General features: G+C 38.5%; 1 long non-coding RNA gene across 1 annotated transcript in view; it reads left to right on the forward strand.

Annotated features, from left to right (window-relative positions):
* The window catches only part of LOC144316766 (uncharacterized), a 31,175-nt gene extending 15,248 nt beyond the window's left edge, over nt 1–15,927 (forward strand). The window contains exons 2-3 of the long non-coding RNA XR_013382618.1: nt 2,202–2,261; nt 14,843–15,927. This is a non-coding gene — a long non-coding RNA (uncharacterized LOC144316766). The remainder of the gene's footprint in view (nt 1–2,201; nt 2,262–14,842) is intronic.
* The last annotated feature ends 4,907 nt before the right edge of the window (nt 15,928–20,834 follow it).

Here is a 20,834-nt window from a genome sequence, read left to right on the forward strand (position 1 = left end):
TTAATGTCTGTTTTATACAACTCCATATTTGGATTGCCTCTCAATATACTTTTATTACCTGCTTTCTCAAGTTTTCAGTCATTGGGCTCTGTCTTATTTCATACTTGGAGTATTTCATTAAATGATGTGCACTTGGTTTTCCTGTATCTTTTTTTCCTTTATGATCATTTGTTTTGTTTCTTAAATTCCACATATGAGGGAAATCATATTGTGTTTGTCTTTCTCTGACTGACTTATTTTGCTCAGCATAATGCTCTCTAGCTCCATCCATGTCATTACAAATGGCAAGATTTCATTCATTTTAGATTCCACTGGATATCATACCACTATTGAGAACACACTGATGGATACCAGAGGGGAGGTGGGTGGGTGGGGGAATGGGTGTAATAGGTGACGGGGATTAAGGAGTACACTTGTGATGAGCACCGGGTGTTATATCTAAGCGTTGAATCACTAAATTGTACAACTGAAACTATTACTACACTGCATGTTAACTAACTGGAATTTAAATTAAAAAAATGATGTGCATTACTTATGACAAATTGAAGAGGACTTGGATGATGTTGTTTTTCTTCATAGAAGATTTAGGTTTCTTCTGGCAGGATGATACGAACAGTAAAAGAGGATCACTTTAATCTCTTTGAGGCAGAACTATTTCTAGTTTGCCTTTATTTCTATGCTGTAACCCTTTCAGAGATGAAGCTGATGAGGATAAAGTTGAAAGGCAGGTTATGGGTGGAAGGAGATCATAAAGGAGCTTGAGGGGGGAAAATGCAGAGAAATGGAGAGGACCCTTCTTTTGCTGAGCCAAGAAAGAGGCAAATGAAGAAGGGAGAAGGCTCAGGTAGTTTGTAGGTTTGTGAATAGGTCAGGAGGTTGGAGGAATTCTTATTTTACTTTCTCTGGGAAGAAGGAAGTGAGAGTGATTGAGGATGCTGGAATCTATAGGAGCTGACTATGCCTGACAGCTTACAGTATATTTAAGGTTGAGACCATGAATTTATTTAATCTGGTTTTTGTTTGTAACCATATATATTTCAGACATACAGAAATAACATAAATTAATGTAACACGCACCCTCTAGAAGCCCAAATATGTACCATCTAAGCATAAATTGCTAATATTTTTTCCTATGTTTGTATAAGATGTAGGAGATAAAATTTTACTGACCTATTAACCATTTAACATTCCCCTGCCTTGATCTTCTTCCTTTCCTTCCCTCTTCGTGCTCCTAAAGATAGTGTATATCATTGCCATATACATTTTAAATCTTCATTATAATGTATCTACTCATAAATGCTACCAGTGTACCTCGGGGATATTCTGGGTTTGGTTTCAAATCATCACAATAAGGCAAACAACACAATAAAGTGTGTCAAATGAATTTTTTTTGTCTCCTAGTACATATAAAAGTTATGTTTATACTGTACTGTAGTCTATTAAGTCTGCAATAGCATTATGTCTAAAAGAACAGTGTAAATAATTTAAAAGTACTTTATTGCTGGGTCACCTGGGTGGCTCAGTGGTTGAGTGTCTTCCTTTGGCTCAGGTCGTAATCCCAGGGTCCTGAGATCCAATCCCGCATCGGGCTTCCTTCAGGGAGCCTGCTTCTCCCTCTGCCTATGTCTCTGCCTCTCTCTTTGTGTGTTTCTCATGAATAAATAAATAAAATCTTAAAAAAAATAAATAAAAGTACTTTATTGCTAAAACATACTAGCCATCATCTGTGCTTTCAGGGAGTCACAATCACCAATCACAGACAACCATAGTATATATAATAATGAAAAAGTTTGAAAGGTTGTAGGAATTACCAAAATGTGTCACAGAGACACAGAGTGAGCAGATGCTGTTGGAAAAATGGCATCAACAGACTTGCTCAGTGCAGGGTTGCCACAAGCCTGTATTTTGTAAGTAAACATAATATCTAGGAAGTACAATAAAGCAATTAGGTGCAATAAGATGAGGTATGCCTGAATATGCTGTGGTTATTGTTTTTGAATTTCTCATAAATGTTATGTTCCATGTATCATTTTGCAACTTTTAAGCATGATTTTTGTTTTTTAGGTATATCATGCTGATGCATCTAGACTATTCATTTTAGCTACTATATAGCATTACAGTTTTTGAATACACCAGAAAGTACTGATCCATGCCCCCGAATGACAATTGGGTTGTTTCTGCCTTTCTGTCGTTGCAAACAGGGCTCTATTGAACTCTCCTGCGCATGTCTCCTTGTCTGCACGTTCAAGAGTTTCTCAAAGGTATTGGTAACATTTCTAGGGTTTAAGGTTTGTGTATCTTCAGCATTACTCTATATTGCTAAAGTGCTTGCTAAGAAATTACGAATTTATAATGGAACAATACTGTGTATGTGTGTGTGTGTGTGTGTGTGTGTGTGAGAGAGAGATAGAGACAGAGACAGAGACAGAGATTTTTGACTCATCAGCTCAGGGTTTGGAAGGCAGAAAGTAGATGTTTGGGGTGATCTATGGTTGAAATTTCATCGACAGTGTGGCAGACGGACAAGGGTCAATAAAGTTGAAATATCAAAGGAAATAAAGACTGGAAGAGAAAGGTAGATTGAGAGGAAATGGAGGATCAAAGAATTGGAGATTTCCATCAGGCCAAAAAGCAAGCCTGTGAGAGAACAGGAAGTTGGCTAGGGTGCTGTGGTTAGCCGGTGGAATGCTGCTATTTAAAGTTTTGGCTCTGCATCAGTTATGTTAATTAGAAGGTACAAGACAAGTTTATATAGCAGAAATACAGTGGAGGTGAAGGCAAATGCACCAGAACATCAACAGAACTGGGAAGACTGAGTGTTCAACCTATCATCTACAAATCCCATTGAATTTGTCCAGGATAATAGTGGGATTTCACCCCAGATGATGTCACACATTTTGAAGGATCTTTTTTCTGCCAGGTAGCAGATGGGATATAGACCCTGAAAGCTCAGTATAGCAGTGTGTGATCTTTGCTGAGAGAAGTTAGGAGAGTCTTTTTCCCCCACCCTCCTTTTCTCTCCCCCCCCCCCACCCTTTTTTTGGCAGAGAGAAGGCTTTTGAATAAGCAGTGCTTGGAATTAAGACAGAGGTGTTAAAGATGCAATGGTTATTGCATATGCTCAGTCTGGTAAGTGGTCAGGGCTGAGCTGGAGCAGATGGCAAGGAGAAAAGGACTGCAAATAACAATTCATGTCACATTTTACTCCACGATTTGATGTTTGGGGATCAGTTGGGATCAGTTGCTCAGTTGGGATCTCTATGACAAATTTCTATGCTTGTGAAAGTATCCCACCCCCAAACTGTGGATGCTACTAGTGGAGTGAGAAGCTTGAGAGAATAAATGAATAGATTTATGAAGATGGCATTCACAAATATGCTTTAGATTCATTTTGTAATCTATACAGAATGGGAAATAACTTCCCAGGCTGGAGTAGTGGTGAAGGCACCATGTCATGTAGTGTCATGGTATTTGAAAATGGAATTTACCAGGCAGTTTGGCAAACTCAAAGCCCAAGTATGTCATTATGATTATAAAGCAACATAAGAGGGAAGAGGCTTGCTATCCTGAAGAGGGTTGTTTATTCCAGGGGGACACTGTGGAATCACACAGAGTTACCACTCTGCACTGCAGCCAGGTTTATATTGGCCTTGAACCTTCCTTCTCTCTCTGTCCAGGCCAGATGTGTTACAAGTTGCATCCCTTATGTCTCTATAGTAGCACTTTGTTTGATGATAGACTGATTAATCCATGACTTCTTCCCTGAAAAATAAAACAAAATAAAAGTTATTGTATGCCCCCAGCTAGAGAACTCTGGATATGTTTTATTAATTCATTTTCCAAGTGAACAGATCCATTTTCTCATTTGGTTGCTAGGCTGGAATTTAAACTTACAATTTAGTGGAAAGCTCTTTCATTTAAACTCTCTGAATTAATATTTGTCTCTGGATATTCCTCTTTTTAAGGAAAGAAACCTGAAGGTTAGCTACCATGATAGACAAAGGACTGTGCATATATGTGTTCTCACTATCATTCTAGATTACAGATGTGGTTGTTTCTTCTTATGCAACCAGGACAATTTGTCACACTTTTTGGCAGCTGTGCCTTATACTTGCAAGAAACACCCTTATATAATGCATTGGGATGGAATTTCTAAAATCAGAGTTAAAATTCTTAGTATTTTCCTTCTTAACATATACAGTTTTCCCCTAGCTCACTTAGGGACAAAAAAGCCAAAATCTTTAAAAGGTCATTTGTTTCCTATCCCCACATTGCCCTGTTAACCCATCCAATTGTGGGAACCCCCACAGTCATCCTAAGAAGACCAGGCCTCTTGTGTTCACAGATAGTTTTTAACTTAGCTCTATTGATAATTTTCTCTCTGGGCACTATCTTAATACTTAAATTGTAATTAACATTTTAGGTTAATGCCTTTATCATCTTCATAGGTAGTATATTGAGGTGAAACTATAATGTATATGAATATATCTAATTTGGCAAATAATCTTTTCTTTATAAACTCCACCTACAACATTCCATACTCACAAAAACATTTCCACAACATATCTATCAGGGATGTAGTCATTACCAAGTTAAAGTGCTGTGGGGGATACCTAGCAAGTTAGAATTTCTTCCACCATTCTCTCCAAATGTATCTTCCTCTTTCACTTATTTATTTTTTGACAAGTCTTTAACTGCACTTAAAACTAGGAAATGCTATGAGTGTGTGGTAGTATGCACAAACATGAAATTTCATGAGGGATTAGTGATTACTTAAATGACCAAGTCATGTAGCTGCAAATAAGAGGTGTGCAGAAAGGGTTTGCACTGAGTAATAACCAGGTAACTTCCAAATTCCCTCATATTTGGAAGGTGGCCAAATGAAGCAAATGGTAGATAAAGTATTTCATGGTAAGAAGGGTTTGACCCCAGTCTGATTGCTCAAGACTGACACCCATGGGCCAGGCAGAGGAGGATGGACTGGGGTGCATAAATAAACCCCTTTGAAAGAAGTGCCATCCTTATCTTTGCCCACCATGATGGGAGAGAAGCTGTGGCCCAGAGGAGCTAAATAGCTCACCTACAGTAGTAAAGTGCAGGGCTGGAGGTCAGACCCCATGTGTCTGCCTCCAGAGGCTGACTAACTGCCCTGAGGTTTGTCGAATTAATTTTAAATGCTTTGCTAAAGGAATAAACTTGCTGGAAGTGGGAAATGCTGTTTTCAGGATTGTACTCAGAGTTGTAAGCACAAGCTACAGAACCTAAGGTGGGCCTCAGTGGAGGTGGATACTGGAGATAATTTATGTGATACCTATGAGGTTGCTTAAAAATAGTGGATAAAATTTGAAATAATAAGCAAGAAAAGTTGAATGATTTTGTTATTGATTCAAATGGTAAGTTCTGAAAAGTTACTTGAAAAGTTATATCCTCCCACAAACTCTTTAATAAGCAGACAAAAAACATTGGGACTTTTAAATCCTTTTTATTTGCTTTGTCCTATAATGCAACAATTTGAAGATGTGGTCCATACACACAATGGAATATTACTCAACCATTAAAAAAGAATGAGATCTTGCCATTTATAACAACATAGAAGAACCCAGAGGGTATTAGGCTAAGTAGAATAAGTCAGAGAAAGACAAATACCATATGATTTCACTCATAAGTGGGATCTAAGAAGCAAAGCAAATTAATAAACAATAAGCAAAAATAAGCCTTCTAAAGATTTTGAGTTAATTTTTTAAAAAGATTTTATTTATTTATTTGAGAGAAAGAGACAGCAGGAGTGGGAGGGGCAGAGGGAGAGAGAGAATCCTAAGCAGACTCCATGCTGAGTGTGGAACCAGATTAGGGGCTTGATCCCAGGACCCTGAGATCATGACCTGAGCTGAAATTAAGAATTGGTTGCTGAACTGACTATGCCACCCAGGAGCCCTAAGTCAATTTTTTTTAAAAGATTGTATTTATTTACTTATTTGAGAGAGAGAGAAAACAAGCACAGAAGTGGAGGGGGGGCAGGGAGTGGGAGAAGCAGACTGCTTGCTGAGTAGGGAGCCAGTCATGGGGCTCAGTCCCAGGACCCTGGAATTATGACTTGAGCCTGAAGACAGACACTTAACTGACTGAGCCACCCAGGTGCCCCATGATTTTGAGTTAATTAATGCATATACATATATGTAGCCTTCAGGCACAGGGTATGTGATACTTGCTGAAGAGTAAAAGGTAAGATGAAGTATCAGCACCAAGTTCCTGCTAGTCTGGTAGGAAGAGAACAGGGAACCATGGCAGTGGTGTGGGGGAGAAGAATCCTTTACAGAGTGAAGAATAGAAATGGCTAAGTATAGAATCAGGGAGAGAATTTTCTGGAGAAGGTGAGCCATGGGTGCCAATTCAAAGCAAGGATTAATTGTAAGTTGGCAGAACCAAACATATTTTTATTATTCTGGGACCTAATGGAGATAAGGAAAAGTATACTAAATATAGACATCTTAGAAAAAAATAATACCAAACTAAGAGAAAAAAAAGAGCTGTGGTGGATAAACCAATGATTCTTTTATAGTTACATGTAGAATCCATTATGAGAAAAATAAATGTTTTGCTTGTACATTTTTGATATAAAAATTATTTTAGTTGCAAGTGATAACTCAGAGTGGCTTAAGCAAAGAAAAGAAAAGAAAAAAGAAAAGAAAAGAAAAGAAAGGAAAGGAAAGGAAAGAAGGAAAAGAAAAGAAAAGGAAAAGAAGAAAAGAAAAGAAAAGAAAAGAAAAGAAAAGAAAAGAAAAGAAAAGAAAAGAAAAGAAAAGAAAAGAGAAAAAAGAAAAGAAGGAAAAATAATCTATTCACTTAACTAAACTTTGGTATATCTAGATTTAGGGGCTCAGATGACTTGGTGCCTCTCTATCCTGGACTCTGCTTGTCTTTGTATTGTATTTTTTTCCCCCTTAGGCAGGCTCTGTTCAGAAGGTGCTAAGATGGACCCCAGAAACTCCAGGCTAATCCAGTGAGTCTCAGCAAATCTGGTGCAGATTCCTAGGGTCACTTGGATTCACCTTTTTGAATCACAAGCCTGTGTCTGAATGCTGCCAGAGGGAAGAAACACAACAATGGGCTGTGCCTGGATGCAGAGACAGTGGTGTAATCTGCCCCAACCAGACTATGTGGTCTGAAGTTCTGGCAAAACATAACTGTTGACAGCAATAGTACGTTTTCTTTCTAGAGCGCTCCCATATAATATCACATGCGAATACAATATAATGACGATTTATTGTGTGTGTATGTCCTTAAAATAGTTTAAAAACCCCTGAAGACTTCATGTGTGCTCTTCCTGGTGCCTGCATTGTCCCTTCTATCCTCATCTCCCTTGATGAACTAGTTACTGTCTACTCATCCTTTTTGTCTCAGCATGAACATCACTTTTTCAAGAAAGCTTTCCTTGACCTAACCAACAGGTCAGCGACTCTCTTAAATAGGCCTCCATACTTTGTTTTCGTGGGCTTACCATAAGACTTGTTAATTTTCCATTAACATTTACTTAATTTTTCATCTTCCAAATCACTCCATGAAGACAGAGAATGGCAACTATGCCATCTGCTGTTGATTTGGCAGTGGATAGCACAGTGCCTGGCAAAGTGGGTATAAAAATACTTGCTGAATGAATAAATAAATAAGTCAAATTAAGACTTAAAAATCTGGAGCATTTGGCTAAAATTTGGAATAAAATTTGCCAAACTTTCTCCTTTACATTTTGTTGTTGTTGTTAAAAGCCACATCTAACAACTGAGTGTACCAAGGTCTTGAAGATCTGCACTTGTGTTGAGAGTTACAGTAGTTTGCTTTTACTTAAAGATACTATACATCTTATAACTGATCATGCTCTTCTTATTTACTGGATTTCTAGGAAGATGAAGCGTCAAATTTACTGAATTTATTTAAATATTTTATCCTGTACTTTCCTAAACTTATCTCAAATCCCCTTCAAGCGCAAGTGGGACTTTCTGAAATCAAACTTAAAACAAGAACAGGTATTTTGTTTCCCACAGTTGTCTTTGTTAAACCCATGGCAAATACCTGAAAAGAGCTGGGAGTTAAAATGTTTTCTATGATCTCTTCCCACAATGGAGCATATTTCTGTTGGAGAAACTGTAAAGCTTATATAGGCTCTAATTACCACAAACAGAACTGAATTCATTTGTGGTGGATTATTCTCTATAGAAATCACTTCCTCTTTGCTTTCAGGATATTTTCTACTAGGAGATTTATCTCGTTGAGATTTGCACTGATCTGCCTCACACGGAAGTTTTGGGTGATGGTGAAGCTTTCAGGGATCTAAGAAGGGGGTTCTCCAAGAAAACTTTAACAGCAGTAGCTGGCTTGCTGTCTCCTCTCTTCTCTAGGGTGCCCCCTGTTGGCCACTCTGGAAAAGTGGCGTGCAAGGAGTGTCCCAGACATCTATAGACTGAAATTCCTCCCACTACAGGGTAATCTGATACCAGCGCACTTCATGGGGAGTTGAAGTCCCAAGCATATATTATCAAAATTATCAAGTATGCTTCTGGTAATCATCAGGTTTCTCTGAACCTTGATGTAGAAGAGGAGTAAGAGCAGGGAAAGTATGTTCCTCAAAGAGTCTAAGGATGGTGCTCTTCATGGAAGCATCATATTGAAACAATGTGCTTCTTGCTCTGGATTTATGGAGAAGGCTATACAAAAAGTTTACTAATTTTATTTTTGTACTATTTTGAAATTATAATATTAAATTAAGACAATACTTTTTTTATTGCCAATTTGCCAACATATAGCATAACACCCAGTGTTCATCCCATCAAGTGCCCCCCTCAGTGCCTGTCACCCAGTCACCCCCACTCAAGACAATAAGTTTTATTGAAATCCCTTCTGCCTTGATTATTCAGCAAACCGATGCGTTTAGTTTTGTGAAGAATCAAATAGTTCTGCGCAGAATAGCTGGGTAGTAGTGTTTGAGGAAAAAAGGAGGTTTTCTTTTCTAGTCCTCTTTTTTTGTTGTTGTTGTTTTTTGTTTTTTTGTTTTTCTAGTCCTCAGGCCCATGGCCTGAAAGTTTAATAAATTTAAAAAGACTCCAACAAGACTTGACCTTAAATGATCTTTACAGTGTCTTTAAGAAACTATAAGTGAATAGAAACATATGGAATTCATTTTTAAGAACACAGATCTTTATTCCAATTAAGAGAAGGATATTTGAAGAAATACATTCTAGATTTCAACAAGTTTGAAAGAGCTGGAAGCAAGTCCAAGATGTTTGATGAACTAGTATCCCTTTCCCACTTTTGATTTTACCCAGTATGCTTTCTCTTGTCCTCCCCATCTAGTGCCCAAATTTTAAAGGAAAGAATGGGCAATATGATGGGGCAAGACCATGTCAAAATGATATTCAACCAATGGGATAAAACTAGTGAGACATTTGTAAAAAAATTTTGGCATTAGAAAGAGAAAAAAAAAACAAATTAGAGAAACTGTTGGTAGTGGTCAAATAATGGGGTGGGATTTGAAGTGCTTGCCTTTTTCTTGGGTATGAGTCCATTAATTTACTTCTTGGTTCATGGAAGCCAAAGGACATCTTTTGTTTGGTTAAATTCCTGGTAAGAGAAGATGGTAATTGGCTTTCTCTGTTGTTCGACTTTAGAGAAAATAGTTATGGAAGAAGCCTTATAGATGGGAGCCATACCAAAAAAATTTAAACCAGAGGTTAGGAATCATCTGAAAATGAAAGACTCTTATTAAGGATAAGCTACTTACAGAATGCAGCAGACTATAATCCTTGCTACTTTATAAAAGATTGCATTGTTTATCCCCATCTGCCACAATTGCTGCTCCTAGTCCATTTACTAAATTGTCTGTATAATGTTGCCCTTTCCCTGGATGTATTCTTATTTCAGAAGATGTAAAGAAATACTGGAATTAGGCAAAAATTCTAATAACAACTCGGGAATTTTAGGATTGGAGTTTAAAGTCACTAACTCTGGGTAATGAACATGGGGTAGTAGAAGGGGAGGTGAGTGGGGTGATGGGGTGACTGGGTGATGGGCACTGAGGGGGGCACTTGATGGGATAAGCATTGGGTGTTATACTATATGTTGGTAAATCAAATTCCAATAAAAATATACATATAAAAGAAAAAGAAAGAAAGAAAGAAAGAAAGAGAGAGAGAGAGAAAGAAAGAAAAGAAAGAAAGAAAGAAAGAAAGAAAGAAAGAAAGAAAGAAAGAAAGAAAGAAAAAGAAAGAAAGAAGAAAGAAAAGGAAGAAAGTCACTATAATGATCATCAATAGCTGCAGCAATATTTCTCCACCAGAGTTCTAAGGTCCCGCCTGAAAATTGGACATCAGGGGCACCTAGGTGGCTCAGTGGTTGAGCGTTTGCCTTTGGCTCAGGTCTAATCCCGGGGTCTTGGGATCTAGTTCCCTATGGGGAGCCTGCGTCTCCCCCTGCCTTATCTCTGCCTCTCTCTCTCTGTGTCTCTGTGTGTCTCATGAATAAATAGATGGCATCTTAAAAAAGAAAAGAAAAAAGAAAACTGGACGTCAGGTAAATTTGGTGGTTGTAGCAGACATACCATAGGTGACCTCCAGTGAGTGATGCCTTTGTATAATCCCCCACCACCACCCTGAAATGCAGAGGGAACTTGTTATTTACTTCTTACTGGTGGTAAAAGTCATTCATGGATGTCACTCACAGCAGACTGGAGTGAGAGACATTCTCCTGCTGGCCCAGCAGCAGTAAGGTGCCAAGTTGTGTGAGGACATGTGAGAGGGTCACGTGACAGGAACTGTAAGTGGTCTCTAGGATCTGAAGGAACTCTCTCATCAAAAACTGGTAAGAAGCTGAGGCCTTCAATCACAGTGCAAGGAAATGAATTTCCAACGATCTGAATGACCTTCAAGGTCGATTCTTCCCAAGTTGACCTCCAGATGAGAACCTCATAGCCCAACAGACACCCTGATTGTAACCTTGTGAGTTGCTGCATAGAGGACCCAATTAAGCTCGGGAATCCTGCTGATAGCAACTGTGAGTTGGTTAAGTGTGTGTTGTTTTAAGCCACTATGTTGATGGCAATTTGTTATGCAGCATAGAGATCCAATTTAGTGGTTGACTTGCTCCAGCTCCTCCCAGGATAGGCTGTTTTACCATCTCTCCCTTAATGGTCTCCAAAGATCTTACCACCTTCATGGAAATGTGAAAAAGCAGAGAGGTGGCAAAATGGAAATTAATGTCTCAGTGAATTAGCTTGCCACAAATAGAAGTAATACTGTTAGTAGTATTTTCTTGAAAGTGGAAAAAACATCTAATGAGAGAAATTCCTTAAGAAGCTGTGAATAACTAAGTTATATTGACTTTAAGTAATAAAGTTTGAGAGAAATGCAGGAAGTCAGTTACCTGAAAAATTAAACTAAGACTTGGAAAGGCAGAAAGTTTTAATAACCTTTTTGGAAAATCAATATATACTCTGTGTGGGGAAATTATAAGCCCAGTTAAATATTCTAACACCAAGGCTATAGCGGTTCTCGGTGATGAGGACTTATTTTTCTTTCATAAACCACCTTCTTTATAGTCTATTCACAGAATAATATTTATTCCATGGGTATTCATAGTGCATAGTTGCCTGCCAATTACATGTTAAAACCTATTGAGTTTGACTTCAGTTCCCTTGAAGTCAGCTTTCTGTATTCTTGCTTTTAACCAACCTTCAAAGCCTCTTTGCATTCTCTCTGCCCTTCTTACCAAAGTCAGCTGTGATAAGGTTTTCTGTAGCAACCATCCAGGTCCGAAAGTCAATGCTTTCTATGTCTCAGAACCATTTGCACTTCAAGTTTTCTGTCATTCATTCATTTATTCATCCATCTGACAATTTTTATTGAATAATTTTTACATGACAATCAATATATTAGATGCTGGAAACACATGATAGTGAGCAAAACAGACTTTTTATCTCTCTTCTTGTTTTGTTTACCATCTAGTGATGAATAAGAACATGAATCAAATAATCTTAGAAATTCTAGCCATCGACCAGCATGGGTTAGTGTATTTTGAGGATAACCTTGTCTACATCACTGATACTGTAACATCTCTCAGCCCAGAAAGACCTACCCTTACTCCAGAGAGACCTGTTTTTTGGGACGCCTGGGTGGCTCAGCGGTTGAGCGTCTGCCTTCGGCTCATGGCATGATCCCGGGATCTGGGATCGAGTCCCATATCAGGCTCCTTGCTGGAAGCCGGCCTCTCTCTCTCTCTCTCCCTTTCTGTGTGTGTGTGTGTGTCTCAAGAATGAATAAATAAAATGTTTGTTTTTTTTTAAACAGAGACCTATTTTTGAAAGATACACATACAGTGCATGACTCTATGATTAGTAGATGCTTGAAAAGAGCTTCTTCTAATATATAGAGGAATATGGCAGATACATTCTGAGCATTTCAGAAATATCAATAGTGAAAACATGCTCCACTTCAAGGAGGAGGCATTGGGTGGCAGAAAAGGGGGAGCTAGCTTGGTAGCTCCGTGCACACTGCAGTGGAGAAGGATTGAAGGATGGAATAGAGTGAACAGCAACCCCTTTGGCATCAAGAGGAGCCCAAACACCCCATGGAAAGGAACTTCTTAGGTTAGGCTACGTTGCTCACTGCCAATGTTATGTGAAATCAGTTTTGAAAAGAGTAAGGAAACCTGACAATGACCCTGAGCTCTGGGCACAGTGGTGATGGAAAGGAAGAAGGGGAATGAAAATAGTATCTATAGCTTATCTCCTGAGTCTAAGATGTGAACAGGAATTATTGAGGGGGAGAGAGGCTGACATACCCTTTATTTCTCTTCATACTTTATTCTCCTTTAAAATCTTTCCATTTTCATTCTCACTTCCTCATGAATACCTGTATTTTTATCACTAGATATTTTTTGCTCACTTTTGTTTCTAATTCCTCCTTCAAATATCTCATTCATATACCTTGGGGTAGTCTGTTAACAAAATGAAATTAGTAGGTTACTGAATAATAACCTGCTGTACCCAGGGTGCTTTGGTGTGTAATAAGTATAGGGAACACTGGAGATACATCAAGACACTGTACTGACCATGTTTTTAAAAGAATATATATAAGAAGTAAAAGTGAGGGCAGCCCTGGTGGCTCAGCAGTTTAGCACCGCCTTCAACCCAGGGTGTGATCCTGGAGATCCAGGGTCGAGTCCCACATCGGGCTCCCTGCATGGAGCCTGCTTCTCCCTCTGCCTGTGTCTCTGCCTCTATCTCTCTTTCTGTGTCTCTCATGAATAAATAAATAAATAAAATCTTAAAAAAAAAAAAGAAGTGAAAGTGAGATCCATCACCCCACCCATAAGTCATTCTCTGCCCTATATTTTTGTATGTTTGATCCGTTGTGCACCTTGCATTTTTATGCCATTGAAAAAGAACACATCAACATTTAATACACAGAAACTGGAAGTTAGTAACATTTATTGAATATTTGCCATGCAAAAGGTGATATGCACATTTCTCATAGGTAAGGATAATTACTGAGAGGTTTTAGCTTCAGAGTTGTAGAGGAAAATTCTCAGAGAAAAAGTGACCTATTTTTTAATGTTCAAATGATACCTATGACTATAAAAATGTTGAGATAGAAAGATATTTTATATTTCAAGGTGGTCCCTTTTATTTATTTATTTTATTTATTTTTTATTTTTTAAAGATTTTATTTTATTTATTCATGAGAGAGAGAGAGAGAGAGAGGCAGAGACACAGGCAGAGGGAGAAGCAGGCTCCATGCAGGGAGCCTAATGTGGGACTCGATCCTGGGTCTCCAGGATCACACCCCGGGCTGAAGGAGGCACCAAACTGCTGAGCCACCAGGGCTGCCCAAGGTGGTCCCTTTTAAAGTCCATTGGAATCTCAAAACTGAGAACACAGTCATTTTTTTTTATTTTTACAGTCATTTTTTTTAACCTATAACCTTGATTCAGCCAACCAGTGTTTATATGCCTGCAATAAGAAAGTCACAGAAATTGGCTCTGTGGTGGTAAGCGGCAGAGGCACCATCTCTCCTCCCTTGGACATCACAATCCACTGGAGCTGGTAGGATCTTTGTACAGATAAGCAAATTGTGCGGCAAAATGGCATAAATGCTACAATAAAAGCACGAACTGAGTGCCCTGGAGGTTCTAACAAAGGAGAACTTCCTTCTGGTTTCAGTGTCTGAACAGAGGAAGAGCCTAGTCTTGAAAAGCAAGTAGGCAGAGATGGTGTGTGTGAGGAAGTTGTATGCAGGGAACCAACCAGCATCCATGGAGGATGTGAGTGTGGGCCTGTCTGAGGAAAGAAGAACGTGCCAAGGTGACCTCAGCCTCTGTGAGATGCTGGGGCCAGGTCACCAAAGGCATTGAATGCCACAGTACAGAGTTTGAGTTTTATTCGACTTATCATAGGTAAAGGTCATTGGAGGAGTGGCGGGATGAGAGATATGACTTGGACAGATAGATGTGGAAACCACATGGATTAATGCAGTAGGGAAGGGACTGAGGACAGGGGGCCAGTTAGGAGACAACAACAGGAGTTGGGGAAAGAGTTGACGTAGTGGCAGGAATGATGGAGAGGGTGGATATAAGACATGTGGGAAGAGAGATCCATGGGGTTTGGTGCCTGTGGAGATTGAGGAAGCATTCTGAAGGAGTTGAAGGTGGTTAGGAAGTATACCTGTGGGGAAAGGGGATTTTCGTCTCAGTGAATAAAATAATTGGTTTTTACTGTTTTTATGAGGAAAATGTCTATATTTTATTATGATTAAAAAAGAGATAGGATAACATTGTATTCCCAATGTTTCACTTACAGAGAGAAGCACCAAACCAGAATCGCACAGCAAGCACTGTGACATCATGATGTGTTTACTTAAGAGCTGCCAAGAAATCAAGCAGAACTGCAGTGTTTCTGGACACCTCCACGAACCAGCAAGCTCCTCACCATTCTTTAGATCTCATTTTCAAGGGCTCATCCTCAGAGACTGCCTCACCCATGGGGACATGGCTGTTCTTGAGCTGGACCTTCATAATTGCACCCACAGCTTCTTTTACAAAACTTGTCACACTTTGTATTAGATATACATGCACTTATATACTTGTTATCTAACTTTCCACTGAAGCTTTAGAGAAAGAACTTTAATTTTACGCCAATATATGTTCATGATGTAACACGCACTGACACATAGTAGGACAAATAAACACTAAGTAGATGTGGTCGCCCTGACCAAGAACATTTTTTGCAGCTCCAGTAGAAATGGAGACCATGGAAAATCAGGCGCATATTTTCAAGATCAACTAGAGAGGGAATGTGAAAGGAAATATTTTTTTCTGACATCTGCTCTCTTTTGACTTAATTGCATGTAGAGTGTTAATTTATCAATTAAATTAAATTATTCTAGTGGGTGAATGATCTCTCCTTCTTCTTCCTTCCCTTCCTTTCAAAGAGAGTAGGGGAACAATGACATCACTTGATGTCAGCTTTCACAAAGGTTGGGGCAATCAGAGTCCCTTAGCTGTGGGCAGAAGACCCGAGAGGAGCTGCAGAGCCATGGAAAGAGGCTGCAGCCCACATGCACACTCAGGATCACCTGATGACCAGATGCATTCATAAATATGTACTGATAAGCTGCAAATACAAGCAGATGTTGTTGTGCTTAATAAATTGAAGCACATAGAAGATATCTTCTCAGTCAAGAGGTATCTCAAAAGATTGTCCCAGACACTACATCATACCACTCAGGGTGAATATTAACTCTGCAACTTTGGGCAGTTATGTAAAATTCAGCTTTATGAGATAATGCCAAATTGTTCTCCAAGGTGACTGCACCTGCTTATCTTCCACCGGAAAGGAAATCTCATCCTCTTTGCTCCACCTATATTAATCACTTAAATTTTTACTAAATCTGTGGGTGAAAAATAGTATGCTATTTTGGCTTGAATTCTAGTGAAGTAATATATTTTTACTACATTTTAATATATATTTTAATATATTCTGTGTCTTTATTAGATATCTAAATTTTCTCACCTGTCAAATGCTTGATCACGACTTGGGCTCATTTTTTATGAGTTATCTGTTTATTACTGATTTGTATGAGTTATTTTTTAAAAATATATTTTCAGAATATATCTTTCTCTCTCCTGCCTGGTTGTATGCATTGCCAACCTTTGCCCAGTTTGTTACTTGATTCCCCCACCCACCCACCCGCTCTATTTGTGGTGTCTTGATGAAAAAAAAGCTGTTAATTTTTTCTTGGCCAAACTCATCAATCTTTTTCCTTTATGGTTTGAACATTTTGAGTCTTGAGAAATCCTTTCTTTGTATATTCTCCTTTTTCCCCACCTAAAAGTTTTTAAAAGTTGCCTTCTACATTTAACTTTTAATAATTCTAAAAGCATAAGTTTTGTTCATCAACTGTACCTTTACGCTTTTGCAGCAAATACCCTAGAGTTCCCAAATGCCATCAGTTAGGGAACGTTGTAACGTGTCTGCTCAGATATGGCAATTGTACACATCAGAATTACTAACTTTCATCCTGCGATAGACTTGCAAAACCAGTCCCCAAATGCAACAGTGTGACTTTTTGGAAAGCACTAACTCTGCTAATATTTCAGGTATTTTTAAAGTTGAATGCAAATTTTGGATTTCAAACTATGCTCTCAAAGGTTCTGTCTTTGCAGTCCCTAAGTCACTAACCTTATCTTCTTCTCTTAACTGGAAAAAAAAAGCTTTATCATGACATGAGATAAAGGTGCTGGCTAGAGGCAACATTGCAAGAAACATCATTTGGAAATGTTGGATATCAGTAATAGTCACCAATGTTGTTGGTGAGCAGCAAGCTTCTGTTCCAACTGTTTAAAAGATTTTACTTTTAGGCTGTTATTAGTGACTTTGAATATTTTAACAACTCCAATTTCGGGGGAGGGTGTCTTATTTTATGTATTACAAATCTCTCCTTATATTAAGTAAGAAGAATGTGTTCATAGAAGTTATCTGGAATTTTATGTATTTCTTCTCCCTGAAATGCCTAGTTCCTAAGAAATTCTTTTTATTTTTCCGCTTAAGAAATTCTTAATCCTTTCCCCCTCAAGGACTTTAGAGAAATGTGGGAGGCATGTCTAGTCTCAATGGAAAGCTATGGAAAATAGCTTTACCTTTTTTTCCAATATAATTTTTCTGTAAGAACAGTTAAATACATGATTTGTTTCCTTGTCACTTCCTTGGGGAATAAAAGAACATACAAATCACACTGACAGATATTAGTGTCTTTTGGATTAAATGGAAGTCAAATTATTGTAATCATGCATTGGTTTTGGACTCCCATTTTGTATCTGTGTAAAATTAAGTGATACAGTTTCATTACATCAGAAACCTGCTCCTATGAAGATCTAGCACGATGTCATCTGGAATTAATGACTCGATTTCCAGAAGTGGATTTAAGCTACACTGGATGTGAAAGCAATTTGAGAGAGTGCCTTTGTTATTTTCTTGGGCATTTAGAAATATGGGTTCGAGATAGGAATATAGCCTGGTTGAATCAATACAGGATAGTAAATATTTAAGTGTGTCAGAATAAAAGGAGGTAATGTAGTTAAGTTTAATCCTGGGTAATAACCATCCAGGCCAGTGGCCTGCTTTTGAACTGAGAACACACCTGCTTCTCTTTGCATCCTCTGCCAGAATGTGCGTAACACTTCGAGCTGGGATTTCAAGGACAGTCAATACAGATTACTACAGAATCTCATTTACATGACACCCTGGGTGTTCTGAGAAGAACCTGGGAAACCTATGTAGTAGTTTATAGACCAACAGGACTTCCATATTAGGCTTTGCCTTGGCTCTGGGCACGATGTGGGCCCCTATTGCATAATCCCTCTTGATGGAGAGGTACCTCTTGCAACGAAAGTCAAATGCATTATTTTGGCTAGTCAGTCTTCCCAGCTGCCACATGTCTTATTTTATGTCAAGTAGGCAGCTGCTTACAGCTGCCTGGAGACGGTTTTATCCATTATAGTCTCTTGGTGAGGGCTTGTGCTTCTCGAAATTTAGACCATGGGTGGTAGGTGTCTCCACATTGACAATGATGAGAGAACCCAAGCAGCTTTGGGGCTTTAAGAGGACTTCCCTGACTGCAGAGGGATTCTAAAGCGACGGGTTCCAATCTTGACCCCAGATATTGTGCTTTGTGGACTAATTATTCATCTTCTTCTGAACTTTGTATTTCCTTTCCATACCAATCTTGGTCATCCTGCCCCTACCTCAAAAAATGGATAGGAATGTTGGGACAGGGGGAAAAACACAAGATGGTCTTTTAGGGTGATTCTCTGCAAACTGCTAGTATTTTAGCACTATTAAAAGAGTTTGAAATCTTAAAAGGTCTTGTTACAGCTTTTGCTGCAAAATTGTGCAGTAGCTCTGGTGACAGACTGGGACCATGGGTTGGAAGATGTTTTGTGGTTGACAGAGAAACAGGAGAGAGAAGGAGGAAGCCGAGCGGCTCTGGATGCTTACACTTGGACTGATATGTGCAAGAGAAATTTCTATGTCATTTGAGTCCTGCTGTGGGTGCATGTGTGTGTTGCATTTATTAGAGAATCACATCAGACCTACATGTTAATTCATTTTTATACTTCCTTTCCCTTACAAGGAATCTGTATGTATTCATTTTTAGGAGTGTTTGGTAAAAAAAAAATGCAGAGACATTGATTGGTCATAAAAATTTAGAATAGAGCACATAATTGATCTACTAATAGATACATTTCCTTTACATCCATTAATGTACATGCCATCTTCTGCTCGGATACTGTCAACACACTGCTTGGGTGACATTACATTCCATAGATGGACAACATGAAGTAAAGTTAGATACAGAAAAGACACATTCTACTCTTCATGCACATATTTACTTTTCCAGCTTTACTGATTTCTTTCTTCTTTTGAATTTACCTCTGTCTCTTTGTAATCCCCTTTGCTGGTCCTCGTTTGTAGGTACATCGCAGAATCTACACCCCTTTCCATGGAATATATGAAGTAAGGCCATCTTATTAATCCCTTAGTAAGAAAGGATTGAAGACCAACCACATGCCAGGCTCCATTCTATGCTCACATGAACAGCCACATCCGATCACTGTACTCTTATTAGATAATTCCTATTAATGCCCTCACTAGTTGAACCTTAGATTAATTAGGTGACTTGCCCATGACCACACACCTGGTTAAGAGGCTAAGTCAGGATTTGAACTCAGGTTTATGCCAGAGCCCACGGTGTTACCATTTCTTTCATCTTCTTTTTCTTCTTCTTTTTTTTTTTTTATCCTCTCTCAGGTATCAATATCTCCTGTCAGTGGTTACCCAGGTGATCAGCGGTCTTCAAGTAATTAGCAAGGTCTTTATCACTTTTTCCTGTCCTTTCTCTGTCACCCATGGTCATTATTAGTTGTCTGACTTGAGGCCCTTCTCCAGCAGGTTGTGGATGAACAGTGTTGAGCAGGAAAGAGCCAAGCACACGCCTCCTACTGTGTATAAAATCAAGCCATTAGTCAGCTGTCTTTGGGCTCTATTCTCTGCCTCCCTCACTGAGTGAGACTTTGTCAAATGTTTTGCTGATTCAGAAATGAGTTTTCTTTTTCCTTTGTCATCAGGGGAACTATATTACATTTTAGAACTAGTTCTAGATATTACTTTCCTCTAACCTATTACACATGGTTTAGCATGCCCACTTTAAGAGGAAGTCCTTGGGTCTGTTCATGGTTTTAAGGAGGAAAACGTTTTGGAAATTGTGATGATGTGTTAAACCTAGAAATGACAACAGATAGCAAACTCTAGAAAATGAACAATTATTCTAAGCAGCTTTAGTATTTGGAATAATAATCATGTGCTTGAATATTTTTGTGTGTTCTTTCCCCATTCCATTTATTATAAACTCATAGGCAGTGCACTATATCCACATATTTAGAAGCTTTCATCAGAATATGTTGACAGTGTAACTGAGAAAAGCATATCTGACTTGACTCACAAGCTGACTATTCCCATATTATGGATGATGCTCATTCTTGGATTAAATTTCTGTTTCTGCTCTATATCACTGTAACTACATTTCAATTTCAATTCAGAAAGAACAAAGAATGTTAGTCAACCCTGCGAAAGGTTTAAATGTCATGTGGGCCAAATCAGTTTGAAATCAACCAGGGGAACTAAAATATTCATTGTTTTACTATTTTTTAAATCAGACTTTGCATTTTGTACAAACTCTAGAATTAAAAAATAAAATTTGATTCTTGGTCTCACTGATTATATACTGAGCGTACCTTAGGCAGGGAAACATGCTGAATATCATGGCATTTACTATATTAGGTTGAAATGCAGTTTTCCATCATGTGACCTACTACAAAAGGAAAGGAGAAAGAGAAAGAGAGAGAGAGAGAAAGAGAAAGAGAAAGAGAAAGAGAAAGAGAAAGAGAAAGAGAAAGAGAAAGAGAAAGAGAAAGAGAAAGAGAGGTACAGGGAAGAGAGGAGGAGTGCTGGATGAGTCACTCAATCCTCCTCCAGCTTATATAGAGTTCCCACTCATGTTTAGAACTAAGACTTTAGAATTTCTGGAAGGGAAATAAATGGCACCAAATACTGGTGCAGACACTCCCAGTTTTCTCATCAGCACCTGATGTTTGGGCCATTCATGGCTTAGAAAAGTTTTTTTCTTCACTGTGTTTCTGATAGGTAGACAAAATTGTTCTAAGGAAATGTCTCTGGGGCATTTTTGTTGAAAAACACCTTGTACAGAAACATTCAAAAGTTGGTCCTGGTTTAA

This window comes from Canis aureus, chromosome 7 (assembly GCF_053574225.1).
Source record: "Canis aureus isolate CA01 chromosome 7, VMU_Caureus_v.1.0, whole genome shotgun sequence".
Classification (NCBI taxonomy): domain Eukaryota; kingdom Metazoa; phylum Chordata; class Mammalia; order Carnivora; family Canidae; genus Canis; species Canis aureus.